The sequence below is a fragment of the Triticum dicoccoides genome, chromosome 1A, assembly GCF_002162155.2.
Source record: "Triticum dicoccoides isolate Atlit2015 ecotype Zavitan chromosome 1A, WEW_v2.0, whole genome shotgun sequence".
NCBI classification, from domain to species: Eukaryota; Viridiplantae; Streptophyta; class Magnoliopsida; order Poales; family Poaceae; genus Triticum; species Triticum dicoccoides.
The window spans coordinates 530,187,501-530,202,208 of NC_041380.1; the positions used below are offsets into that span (position 1 = coordinate 530,187,501).

The 14,708-nt window shown below is 44.3% G+C and overlaps 1 long non-coding RNA gene across 1 annotated transcript; it reads left to right on the forward strand.

Moving 5' to 3' along the window:
- The first annotated feature begins 4,066 nt into the window (after positions 1–4,066).
- LOC119286054 lies at positions 4,067–6,806 on the forward strand. The gene is made up of 3 exons (XR_005140219.1): positions 4,067–4,531; positions 5,238–5,381; positions 6,519–6,806. It is a non-coding gene; the product is annotated as an uncharacterized LOC119286054 (long non-coding RNA).
- Positions 6,807–14,708: the final 7,902 nt, after the last annotated feature.

Consider the following 14,708-nt stretch of genomic DNA (forward strand, 5'->3'; position numbering starts at 1 on the left):
CCGGATTTCGACAAATGGCTGGAAGCCATGAAATCCGAGATAGGATCCATGTATGAAAACGAAGTATGGACTTTGACTGACTTGCCCGATGATCGGCGAGCCATAGAAAATAACTGGATCTTTAAGAAGAAGACGGACGCGGATGGTAATGTGACCATCTATAAAGCTAGGCTTGTCGCTAAGGGTTATCGATAAGTTCAAGGGGTTGACTACGATGAGACATTCTCTCCCATAGCAAAGTTGAAGTCCGTTCGAATCATGTTAGCAATTGCCGCATACTATGATTATGAGATATGGCAAATGGACGTCAAAACGGCATTCCTTAACGGTTATCTTAAGGAAGAACTGTATATGATGCAGCTGGAAGGTTTTGTCGATCCTAAGAATGCTGACAAGGTGTGCAAGCTCCAACGCTCGATTTATGGGCTGGTGCAAGCATCTCGGAGTTGGAACATTCGCTTTGATGAGATGATCAAAGCGTTTGGGTTTATGCAGACTTATGGAGAAGCCTGCGTTTACAACAAAGTGAGTGGGAGCTCTGTAGCATTTCTCATATTATATGTAGATGACATACTTTTGATGGGAAATGATATAGAGCTTTTGGACAGCATTAAGGCCTACTTGAATAAGAGTTTTTCAATGAAGGACCTTGGAGAAGCTGCTTATATATCAGGCATCAAGATCTATAGAGATAGATCAAGACGCCTCATAGGTCTTTCACAAAGCACATACCTTGATAAGATATTGAAGAAGTTCAATATGGATCAGTCTAAGAAGGGGTTCTTGCCTGTGTTGCAAGGTGTGAAATTGAGCTCAGCTCAATGTCCGACCACGGCAGAAGATATAGAAGAGATGAGTGTCATCCCCTATGCCTCATCCATAGGTTCTATTATGTATGCCATGCTGTGTACTAGACCTGATGTAAACCTTGCCGTAAGTTTGGTAGGAAGGTACCAAAGTAATCCCGGCAAGGAACACTGGACAACGGTCAAGAATATCCTGAAGTACCTGAAAAGGACTAAGGAAATGTTTCTCGTTTATGGAGGTGACGAAGAGCTTGTCGTAAAGGGTTACGTCGACGCTAGCTTCGACACAGATCTGGATGACTCTAAGTCACAAACCGGATACGTGTATATTTTGAATGGTGGGGCAGTAAGCTGGTGCAGTTGCAAGCAGAGCGTCATGGCGGGATCTACATGTGAAGCGGAGTACATGGTAGCCTCGGAGGCAGCGCATGAAGAAATTTGGGTGAAGGAGTTCATCACCGACCTAGGAGTCATACCCAATGCGTCGGGGCCGATCAAACTCTTCTGTGACAACATTGGAGCTATTGCACTTGCCAAGGAGCCCAGGTTTCACAAGAAGACCAGGCACATCAAGCGTCGCTTCAACTCCATTTGTGAAAATGTTCAAGATGGAGACATAGATATTTGTAAAGTGCATACGGACCTGAATGTAGCAGATCCATTGACTAAACCTCTCCCTAGAGCAAAACATGATCAACACCAGCATTCCATGGGTGTTCGATTCATCACAATATAACTAGATTATTGACTCTAGTGCAAGTGGGAGACTGTTGGAAATATGCCCTAGAGGCAATAATAAAAGGATTATTATTATATTTCCTTGTTCATGATAATTGTCTTTTATTCATGCTATAATTGTGTTATCCGGAAATCGTAATACATGTGTGAATACACAGACACCAACATGTCCCTAGTAAGCCTCTAGTTGACTAGCTCGTTGATCAACAGATAGTCATGGTTTCCTGACTATGGACATGGGGATGTCATTGATAACGGGATCACATCATTAGGAGAATGATGTGATGGACAAGACCCAATCCTAAACATAGCACAAGATCGTATAGTTTGTTTGCTAGAGTTTTTCCAATGTCAAGTATCTTTTCCTTAGACCATGAGATCGTATAACTTCCGGATACCGTAGGAGTGCTCTGGGCATACCAAACGTCACAACGTAACTGGGTGACTATAAAGGTATACTACGGGTATCTCCGAAAGTGTCTGTTGGGTTGACACGGATCAAGACTGGGATTTGTCACTCCGTATGACGGAGAGGTATCTCTGGGCCCACTCGGTAATGCATCATCATAATGAGCTCAAAGTGACCAAGTGTCTGGTCACGGGATCATGCATTATGGTACGAGTAAAGTGACTTGCCGGTAACGAGATTGAACGAGGTATTGGGATACCGACGATTGAATCTCGGGCAAGTAACGTACCGATTGACGAAGGGAATTGTATACGGGGTTGCTTGAATCCTCGACATCGTGGTTCATCTGATGAGATCATCGAGGAGCATGTGGGAGCCAACATGGGTATTCAGATCCCGCTGTTGGTTATTGACCGGAGAGCCGTCTCGGTCATGTCTACATGTCTCCCGAACCCATAGGGTCTACACACTTAAGATTCGGTGACGCTAGGGTTGTAGAGATATGAATATGCAGTAACCCGAAAGTTGTTCAGAGTCCCGGATGAGATCCTGGACGTCACGAGGAGTTCCGGAATGGTCCAGAGGTAAAGAATTATATATAGGAAGTGCAGTTTCGGCCATCGGGAGAGTTTCGGGGTCACCGGTATTGTACCGGGACCACCGGAAGGGTCCCGGGGGTCCACCGGGTGGGGCCACCCATCCCGGAGGGCCCCATGGGCCAAAGTGGGGAGGGGAACCAGCCCATAGTGGGCTGGTGCGCCCCCTAGGCCCACCCCATGCGCCTAGGGTTGAAACCTTAGGGGTGGGGGGGCGCCCCAACTTGCCTTGGTGGCTACTCCACCCTTGGCCGCCGCCCCCCTAGGAGATCCCATCCCCTAGGGCCGCCCCCCCTAGGGGAGCCTATATAAAGGGGGGGAGGGGAGGGAGGGGGCAGACACACCTTGAGTCTTGGCGCCTCCCTCTCCCCTGCTACACCTCTCTCTCTCTCTCGCAGTATACGGCGAAGCCCTGCTACTGTGACGCCCTGCATCCACCACCACGCCGTCGTGCTGCTGGATCTTCATCAACCTATCCTCCCCCCTTGCTGGATCAAGAAGGAGGAGACGTCGCGCTGACCGTACGTGTGTTGAACACGGAGGTGCCGTCCGTTCGGCGCTAGGATCTCCGGTGATTTGGATCACGTCGAGTACGTCTTCCTCATCCCCGTTCTTTGAACGCTTCCGCGCGTGATCTACAAAGGTATGTAGATGCAATCCAATCACTCATTGCTAGATGAACTCATAGATGGATCTTGGTGAAACCGTAGGAAATTTTTTGTTTTCTGCAACGTTTCCCAACACCTATTACAAATTAAGATTAGCTTGATGCGCTTATGATATTCATGCACAATATCAGGAATGTGGTCGTCAGCTTTTTGCAGGAGTGGCGCCTCTTCTTCGCTCCATGCTGTCTCCCGACCTCTCCTATCCCTTCCACGATGTCAGTCGCCCCCTCCTCCTTCCTCCACAACTTCGATGGTCCTCCTCTTCACGCCACTGTCGAAGCCCATCCGCTTTTGTCATTGCCGCACATCATCCTCTTCCTTCCATGGCATCGTTCGACACCTCCTCTCCATGCCAGCTGTCATGTCTCCTTTCCCTCTAATCCCTCGATGGTGTCACGTACATCATCCTCTCTCCGCCACGTCGTTGCTGACCTCCTCCTCTTCCCGACAACCTCTCACGCCACCCACATCCTCCTCTCCCCGCCAAGCCGCGCCGAGCATAGTCTAGCTTCCCCTCAAGCTTCTCCTCCTATCCCAAATCCATCATTGTCTCATGTGAAAACTGCTAGTACTGTTTTTCTCTAAAACTACAAACTCCTAGGAGTTTAACATTGCTGTGGATCTGTCGTATAAATAATGTCATGCTTGCTTGTTAATTTATGCTAATTTAAACTGAACTCACTATCTAGATCCTGCTTTGTTACATGTTGGGTGCTGGATGTAGTGCCAGGCTCCACGTGTACTGTGTAATGTGGTCTAAGAAAGAACCAAGTTGCTAATCACGTAAACATGTAAAACAAAAGAGACAAACCAAATTAGTTTTTCCACCTATCCTGACTTATCCTCACGGCAGCCACCCTCTCACTCTCTCACCCCATGGCACCCCTCTGCAAGACCACACTCTCTCACCCCTCTTGCTCGTTCTCTCCGCCACATCGTCGCCGCCGCCAACCCTCTCCGCCACGCCGTCCCAGCCGCCACAACTCCCCACCTTGGCGCGTCCCTGCCTCCTCCCATCCCCTCCACTCCTCGGTCCCCGCCACAGTTATCTGTTTCGGCCGGGTCCAGTGAGCAGTGGTGAGACCAGGTGTCGCGGTGAGCAGCCGGATCCGGCCGTCGGCGAGCCGCGCCATGGATCTAGTCATCCCAGGGCGATTTCCGGAGCCGAGGGCGACTTGAAGATTTCTACCTCAAGCTGAGCCGCGCCGTCGATCTGGCCAACCCAGGCTGAGTTGCTGGCTTGCTGCCTGTTGGCCTGCTACACAGCCTACTGATAGTATGCTCGGTATTTGACAGGGAAATCACACAGCGAAGGTACAATTTTTTTGAGTTTTGTTTCAGTCCAGATGTACCAAACATTATATTTCTACGAACTGAAAATCAACTGTAAACATATGTATCCTAAACATTCTATTTGAATCACCTATTCTACTTTGATTACCCCGTAGTCTTTTCTTCTCAGTCTCACTCTCAAATCCAGCTTCATGCACTTCCGTGACCTTTTCTTATCTAGAATCTGTTGAGGCTGTTACCTTTCTCTGAAAAATGCCATATATCTTGGGCTTTGGAGGAATAAAAAAGCTCTCCACTTGAATCAAATAAATTATGGCGTTAGCAGTAGCACAGTAAGGGTTCTCACCTGCATAAGTTCTTTTGAGTGACCAAGTCAGATGTGATTATTTTGTTATCTCACAACTCATGATTGTTGATTTCCAAACTCCGTTTGACGTAACCGTTAGGTTCTTGTGCATTGTGATGTAGTAAATGTTGTTGTGATCTTCAAAACGAGAAGGCAGATTAGTCTAATCTCCATTCTGTCTTCTTCTACAACTGAAAGATTCAGAGGTGTCACACTTGGAGCAGAGGAAGAAATTTCTTTTGTTCTTACCTTCTCTACAAAGATGTGCATATAGTAACTCTGTTTAGTCATGTCCACCATGTTTCTATGGTTTTCTATTCTGTTGTCTTTTCATATATATCCCTTTGAAGCAATGGGCGTTAATATATTAATTGTAACAAGGTTGGAAACTGATGCGGATGCGCGCAAGGGCAACGTTGGATGACACCTAGAAGAGCAAGCACAGTGCAGCGAAGGAAGTACCGAGCTTCGGCAGCACTACACCATCGTCCTCTGCCTCACCGAGCACATCAATTTCATGAGATGGTGAGAGCATTTTGACAGATTGTGTACTTTTCAATTTTAGACCTTTGTGCTCTAGATGCCATTGCTGGATGTCGACTTGGTGGTGAGATTTCTCAAATGCTCCAATGCTCCAAGTTGAGTCTTAACTTCAAAATAAAAAACGTAGCATCTGCAAGTTCTCGACCATCCTTGATTTGATTAACCATCATGCAGCTGTTATATTTTTTGCAGCTGTAATCTTTAATGTGAACATATTTTCATAATAGTGGTAAAAAATGTTTCTAAAGAAAAACATGAAAGTTGTTTCTAAAAAAAATGGTGGTAACTCTTTCTCTAAATAAAAAATTGTGTAACTCGTTTTCTGAATAATCTAAAAGATTGTAAAAACAAGGTTAATAAAAAATTGTGACAACTATGTTTATGAAGTTTTTTGTGTACTTCATTTTTTATGATTAGGCTACGTTTATGACCAGACCGGACAGTCGTCGTTTTTTATAGACTGTACAAAAATTTGTAGGCATGTACCACAAGAAAGTACGCAAGATGTGAAAACTTGACATTGGTAGGGTGCTTAATAAATGTATTTGGAAATGTGGTGCTTCATAAATATTGAAACAATGGACCTATGAGTACAGGGCTGAGCACGGATTGAAAAGTTTAACCTGGCTAGCTACCAAAAAAGGCATCCTCGAGGATTTGTTTCGTTGATTTGGTTTAATCCTTATTCCATAACCATCAATAATTACAGAGACAGTACTTTCTATTGTCTCAGGTTAACTCTTGATTGGAACCTGACTGAACAATGAACAAGTCCAAGTATCTTGACAAAATTTCAGTAGTAACCAAATTTCAAATAAGCACCTTTTATGCCAAGAAATTAACCATCAAGCATAATTTGCAATATATTATCAATCTGACAAAAGAATCACTACAAATTCTATTAAATCTTTTTTAAATAGGGGTTTTCATCAGGTTTAGAAATCAGACTGTAAACAACAATTTTCAGTGCATGTTCAAGGTGTGTTACAGGCCTACATCTATATCAGAATCTCAAATTACACATTTTCAAAGTATACTGTGTGACACATATATTGTACTACATAGTTCTTGTTTATTTCTTGTCACCTATTTGTTATATCTAACAATAGGATATTCTAGATCAACTCCCCGCATAGACCCGCTTCAAGGGAGGAGGATGCAGAGGCCAGCAACAAGGAGCGGGTGTGGGTGCTCATCCTCGCCGCTGACCACAAGTGCTGCGACAAACTTTGGGCAGAATTCCATCCCTCCACGTGTATGAGCAAATCAAATACTACTTACTTCTTTCTGTCTGTTGTCTGCTGAAGTAGCTAATAGACCGCTTTAGAATGTTGTGAGCTTGGTTATTTTACATTGTTTGCTAATATCAAGCAAAGAATGAATGCTGGAGTGTGTTACTGTGCTTCATTACAATCCCTAGAAAACTTTAGAAAGGGTGTTTCTGTCCACCCACATAAATCAAAAGATAAATCTATGATTGCGCGGCAGGCCTGATAATCCACACCAGACCAATCAAAAAAGAGGACAATCTGTGACTTGTTGATTAATCAACAAACCCGGTGTTGTTGTCCACTACCAGCCGGCTGGAGGCCCCAACTCGTTTGGCTCCGTCTACGCGGTGCCAGGAGATTAGCACATGGATGCATCCGCCGGCAGTACCAACTGCACATCAAAGAACAACGGATTAGTACGTTGACAGGGATAGAAAGAAAAATATGAAACTCGGACACACGGAATTTGCAGTTATCAACAAGGATGTGTCTAGGACACATCTAGATGTGACATAATTATCTCACATCTAAATATGACATCATCCTCATCCTAGAAATTAGCACATCCCACCTCATGGTTGTTTGATTGTCTTTTTTTCTTCGTTTCTTCCGGCCTGCCTGTTCGACTGATCGTCTTACTCTTCCGGTGTCTGTTTCCTGTGATACGAGTCGCAACATGCAGAACAGCAGAAGCACAGTACTCCGTCAGTTATATACACAAACTAGAGCATACCGAGTACATACACCAATCACTACAGCGGATCACTAAATAGCTCGACGTGCTAAAGCAATCATGGTGCACCGGGAGCCATTGTGTGGGTCCACTTCATCTCAAGCTACAGTAGCTAGCTCTAAATGGATGCCACTCAGACGTTTCATCATTCTTTTTTGCAACACCTTTTTCTTGGTCATTTATAAGGCACAAATTAAACTAAAAACTCAGGATAAAATACCCATGCAAGTAGTTTCGTGTTTGACAACTCATATAGAATTATTTGGGTCATCTATGGATAACATATATAGAAGTACAAACATATGGTAGGCTTGTTCTGCTTGCTGCCCTTGTTCACCTTCCACATACATGTGAGTTGCAAATTAAGAGTGACTATGCAACTAAGGAAAAAACAAAGGATCAAGCCCAATTGAGAGTCGATGGTGGACTTTTCAATTGAGACGAAATAAATTTCGGACCTAGTTGAGTCGAGGTTGTACTTGCAGCTGAGGCAACAAAAAATGAGACCTCTTAATCGGCGCCTTCTGCGCTGATTAGGGTTTCGGGCGCCCACACAAGTGCACATATGGGCCAGCCAATCAGCGGCCGACACGATCGCTTGGCAGACGTGACATCGTTTGCTTTTTGTCAATGGTTGACCACCTGACATGTCAACTATTGACTTTTAAAAAAATGCAAAAATTCCAGAAAAGCAAATAAATTGCAAAAAAGGAAAAAGTTTGTAAATTCAAAAAAGTTCATGGATTTGATTTTTTTACAAAATTCAAAATAAGTTCATGAATTTAAAAAATAAGCACAAAATTGGAAAAAAGTTGATGAGTTTGAAAAATTCATTGGTTTTGAAAAAAACATTCATGAATTTGAGAAAAGTTTGAGGATTTGAAAAAATAAAACACACAAATTTTGAAGGGATAAAGAGGTGGTAAAAGTGGAGAAACTGAAAGGGTTCAATACTGTTTAGCAAATATTGCAACAAAAAACCTGAAAGTAAAAAAGGTGGGCAGTTGAATTAATACAAATTGGCCTTATATGTTCCTAAAAAAATGTTAAGTTGTTTTGAAAATAACGATTACACAAAAGGATATGAATGAAACGGTGTTTCTCGTTTTGTATACAACAATGACATTTCCAAAAAAGGTCAAGAATTAAATCAATCGGCCGGGACTAAAAAACATATAAATGGTGGATTGCTTGAAAGGAAAACATAACATATGAAAAAATGGGACCCTGCGACTCTGTTGCATTTTTTCAAAAAGTATAAAAAATGGGTAGAAGATGGGGCTTGCACATGGGACATTTGGAAAAAAAATTGGTTGGGCCCAAAAAATACATAACAAACAATGTTGAGCATCTAAAGGCAAAAAAGAAAGGTGGACTAGTAACTGCTAGGGTTGGGGTCGCTCACATTTGTCTATTGAAGATAGAAAATGTAACTGGGATACAAAATTGGTCGCTCCTCGGGTTGCAAGTTGATGTGAATTTGTAATCACGACAACGAAAACTTAGAGCCCAGTTGCGAGTCACGTATGATCGACTTGCAATTGAGGTGGACTTGTACTTCAGGTGGCAACAAAAAACATTAAAGTCTAGTTGCAAGTCCATGGACTTGCAACTTGGGCAACAACCAAATTTCAGCTTACTTGCAAGTAGGGGTACTTGCGGCTGGGTGTGAACAAAAATAAGGTCGGGCCATGTTGCGAATCGAGGATGAACATGTGACTAGGCACAAAGTAAAAAAGGTCGGGCCATATTGCGAGTCAAGGGTAGGCTTGCAACTGAGGCAACAACAACTATAGTCCTAGTTGCAAGTCATGGGTAGGCTTGTAACTGGGATGAGAAAAAATGATGGCCTGCTTGCGTGGCGAGGTTGGAGTTGTAACTGGGATGACAAACACACAAGGGTGAACTTGCAACAGGGGCAACTACAATTACAAGTCCCAGTTGCGAGTCGGGGATGGACTTGCAACTTAGGCAACTACACAACTACAAAGCCCCCCCAATTGCGAGTTGATGGTGGACTTGCAACTAAGGAAATTACAACTACAAAAATCCCTAGTTGCAAGTGGACTTGCAACTAGAGAAAAAACACGACTACAAAAGCCCCTAGTTGTGAGTCGAGGTTGTACTTGCAATGGAGCGGGAGCATTTGACATACTGCCCCCTAACGTGGGGCCACTGACGAGTGGGCCCAGGTCTACATGCCAGTGTGCCAACGGCATGTCAGGGAATCCGCGTCCACTTGCAACTGGGCAACTACACTACTACATACAAAGTCCCTAGTTACGAGTCGAGGTTGGACTTGCAACTAGGGCAACTGCACTAATATAAAGCCTGTAATTGCAAGTCGAGTTGGACTTGCAATTGGGGCAACCACACAACTACAAGCCCCAACTTGCAAGTCGATGGTACACTTGCAACCGGGACAACTAAAACTACAAAAAGCCCCTAGTTACAAGTCAATGGTGGACTTGCAACTGGTCAACTACAACTACAAAAAAGCACCTAGTTGCGAGTCCATGATGGAATGGCAACTAGGACAACTACAACTACCACAGGCCCCCAGTTGTGAGCGAGGATGGACTTGCAACTGGGGAAACTACACTACTAGAAGCCCAATTACGAGTTGATGGTGATCTTGCAACTGAGGCAACTACAACTACTGCAAGCCCCCTAGTTGTGAGTCGGTGGTGTACTTGCAAATTAAAACTACAAAAAAAATCCCTAGTTGCGAGTCAAGCGTGAGGTCCTCCAGTAACGTGTCGAGGGTGTACTTGCAATTGAGACAAAAATGGGTCAAACCCAATTGCATGTCGAGGGTGGACTTTCAACAGGGGCAAAAAAGGGTGATACCCATTTACATATCAATGGTGGACTTGCAGCTAGGGAAAATTGGTTGGGCCACCTAGTTGCATGTTGAGGGTGAATTTGCAACCATGACAAAAAAAAGGTCGGATATCCAGTTGCATGTCGGTTGTCAATGTGCAACTATAGGACAAAAATTGGTTGGACCCTAGTTGCATGTCGGCAGTTGACTTGCAACTGGGACAAGAAAAATAAAAGAGGCGTGCCCAGTTGCATGACAAGAGTGCACTTGCAATAATATAAAAATGTGTCAGGCCCAGTTACATGTCGGTGATTGACTTGCAACTGCGACAAGAAAAATAGAAGAGACGAGCTCCGGTTTGCATGTCGATGGTCGACTTGCAACTAGGAAAAGAAAATAAAGAGGCGACCCAGTTCAATATTGGGAGTACACTTGCACCAGAGACCAAAATGGGTTGGACCCAGTTGCATGTCGGTGATCAACTTGCAACTAGGACAAGAGAAAAAAAGGCTTAGACTTGCAAATAAAAAAAAATGGGTCGTTGCGTGGCATTGTAGTATTTAGAAGGAGATCCATCCTCATGCCGCCTCTGCTCCAAAGACAAAGAGGAATGTGATAGAGAGATAGAGAGGGAGGGAGGGAGGGAGAGAGAGAGAGATAGAGAGAGAGAGAGAGAGCGAAGAACGAAACTGATGAGCCAGCGGTCAGCTCATCTTTTCGACTTATACAAGCAACTCATCTCTTCAATTATGACACAGAAAAAGGACAAAAATGCCTAACAAACAAAGACGCACTGTGCGATGGGTTGCAGAATGGACAACAAACGAGTGACATCAAACGCGCGGGACAAAACAACCCTGATCAAAGATTGCACGGAATTTATAGGGATGGATCAAACGGACTGAAACTTAAATGAGACATTGCTAAAACTCATGCAAGGTGATGGCTAGCTTGTAACTGGGGCCGCTACAACATATGTTTCCCCTAGTTGCGAGCCGATGGTTCACTTGCAACTGCGGCAACTAAAAAAATGTACGATGAGTCCTAGTTGCGAGTCGATGATTGACTTGCAATTGGGCCCTTACAAACATAAGCCTCCTAGTTGCGAGTCGATGGTTGACTTGCAACTGCCCCCCTACAAACATACGCCCTCTAGTTGCAAGTCGATGGTTGACATGCAACTGGGGCCACTACAAAAAATTACAACACATGCTAGTTGAGACTTGGTTCACTTGTAACTAGCCCCCTACAAACATACGCCCCCTTGTTGCGAGTCGATGGTTGACTTGCAACTCGGCCCCTAAAAATATACTTCCCCCTAGTTGCGAGTCGATGGTTGACTTGCAATTGGGTAACTACAAAAAAGTACGACGCGTCCTATTTGTGAGTCGATGGCTGACTTGCAATTGGGGTCGGCACAAACATACACTTCCTAGTTATGAGTGGATGTTTGATTTGCAACTGGGGCAAGTACAAAAAAGTATGACGCATCCTAATTGCGAGTCGATGGTTGACTTGCAATTGGGCCCCTACAAACATATGTCCCTCCTAATTGCGAGTTGATGGTTGACTTGCAATTGGGCTTCTACAAACATATGTCCCCCCTAGTTGCCAGCCGATGGTTGACATGCAATTGGGGGCCCTTCAAACATATGCCCCATAGTTGCGAGATGATGGTTGACTTGCAACTGCCCCCCTACAAACATACGCCCCCTAGTTGCAAGTCGATGGTTGGCATGCAACTAGGGCGACTATAAAAAAGTACGTCGCGTCCTTGTTGCAAGTCAATGGTTGACTTGCAACTGTCCCCTACAAACATGTGCCCCCTTGTTGCGAGTCGATGGTTGAATCGCAACTGGGCCCCTACAAACATACTTTCCCCTAGTTGCGAGTCGATGGTTGACTTGCAACTGGGGCAACTACAGAAAAGTACGACGCATCCTAGTTGCGAGTCGATGGCTGACTTGCAACTGGGGCTGGTAGAAACATACACCCCTAGTTCTGAGTGGATTTTGACTTTCAATTGGGGCAATTACAAAAAATTATGACACATCCTAGTTGCGAGTCGATGGTTGACTTGCAATTCGGTCCCTAATAACATATGTCCCTCCTAGTTGCGAGTTGATGGTTAACTTGTAAAGTGGTTGTTTGTAGGCGCCTCCGTCCCCGTCAGCTCGGAGTTGCATTCTTCGGTTCCCAGCTTGTCGGCGTCGCCGGTAGCCGCCCCTCCTCCACATCGGCTCTCCGCTCCGGCGCCCCGAGCCCCCGACCCCGTTCACTTTGGCGCCTCGTCCTTGAGTCAGATCCAAAGCTCGCGTTTTTGTCAATTACCTGCGCCACACTTCGACGGCAGATGCATCCCCACTTCTCTGGGTTAGAGGCCTTGACTAGTGGCCTGAATTCATCATCTCCGGATCCTACTCTGGTGACGCATGAGGTTGCTCGGACTTAGGCCAGGGTGAAATCTCTGCTCGATTTGCCGATGCTGGCAGTGGTGGCACTCGTGGATGTCGTGTCCCTTTTTGGAGGCACTGCCATGGCCTTTATCTGAGCCCCTATTCGAGCAATGAGGGAAACCTCAGGTCCGGTTCTTCGGATCGGATGGTGATGACGTCACGACGTCGCTCCCCTTCTTGAAGGAGCCATCATGTTTGCTCGAGGCGTCCTCAATGTTTGGCTTTTGAGATGTTTGATGCGTACTGGTTTGGCTTGCCTCTTCCGGGCTTCATGGGTTAGGCAGTGTTTTTCTCTCTCTTTAGGCCGAGCATCCCTTGCCTCTGCTCTGGGTGTCATGTTCACGTCTTCTTGCTTTCGTGTCATGTGTTGTATCATTCTCTGTACTCATTCTGCTTCCTTCTATCAATGAAGTGATATGCAAGCTTTGCGTATTCGCGAAAAAAAATCCGATCCAACATGTTAATTTCTTTCAAGATTCCACCACCATACATTAGTGTGAAAAACAAAAAGAATGTGTAAGTTGTTCTATAACATTTGATATACGTATGTGAAAAACTGAAAAATGTGGAAATGGAGAAAATAAAAAACGTTCAAAAAACGCAAGCCATGGATTTACCAAAACTGAAGCAATCAAATGTATTCCTCAAATTTCTTCAGGGTCAATGTACTGGTACCATTTTACACACTTATTTTTTATTAATTATTTTAACCCACAGAATGCACAAGGGAGCATATTTTTTTATTAACTTGCAATATGCAGATAGTATATTTTAAACTCGTAAAACACCTTTTTATTCATTTGTTATCCAGATTACACGGTTCACTAGATGAGTACAGTAGACTCATGAGCGACGAGTTGGCCTCCCAGTTTTCATGCTCATATACCACCTTTGATAACTCCCGGGCGAGGTAATAACAACCGTTTAAAATCGCTTCTATAATGCGTCGGCAGAATACCTGCTGTTTCCTCAAAAATAAATAAATCCTGCAGCCTGCACTTCCTCTTTCATGATATAGACCACCTCCACATTATCTGAGATGAAAGATGATCAGAAGTGCAGAACTCAGTGGTAACCAATAGATTCAGCTAAACACAGTCCCTTCTCTAGCGACCAAGCTTCGGCCGAGCAAACATTACACACGTCAGGGGCGTCAAATGCATCCCACAGAGATCTTACAGAGATGTTGTACACTTGTACCACTCAAATCCTCGATGCATCATATTCTCTAATGATCTTATTGGGCATTAGATCACCGGTTCTGTTGTACCTCCTCAACATCTAGATCCTTTCCCATTGTTATCCTCAAAACCAAAGTTGCTGTGTAAGCCATTGAGCATGGGAGCGCCCATGTATTTATGTAATGGGTGTAGATGGCCGGATGGATACAGGTTGTACTACCTCAGTAGCCACACGCGTTGTTAATTTGTTATCCAGGACTTGAGTGTTCACGTCCGTGAGTACAACAGACATTTATAAAAGCTCGCAGTTGTATGCCAAGAGATTGAAAATGCACATATTTATGGGGATGTATTTGTCTCTTTTTTTGTAGCCAACAAATGAAATATTTTTAGTCATAATTTTTTTCCACTTTAAAGCTTCTAAATTCGTTTTTTAGTTGGGCTCCATGGAATCCGTGGCAAGGATGGATGGGTTGAAGATGGGATACCCCGGTTAATATGTAATAGTACATATTTGGAGAGCATTAAATCCAACCCAATATGTTATTTCCTTTTAAAATTCCATCGCTATTTATAAAACTAGATGACCCGTCGTCTTCTTGGCGCAAAGTCTAATTGCAGACAAGAATGCAACCAAAAGGCCACTTGAACTATTTGAAGGATTTTTCCCTATAATTATCTGCTAACTATGATGTCAATGACTATCTTCATGTTGTGTTATTTTACATTCATCCTTTGTTGTCGTAGCACATTAAGGAGCATCAAATGAATGCATACCGATCAAGGTAACCCAATCGGACAAACCGAGTAGTACTGACTCAAACCCGAACAAACTGAGAAGTAG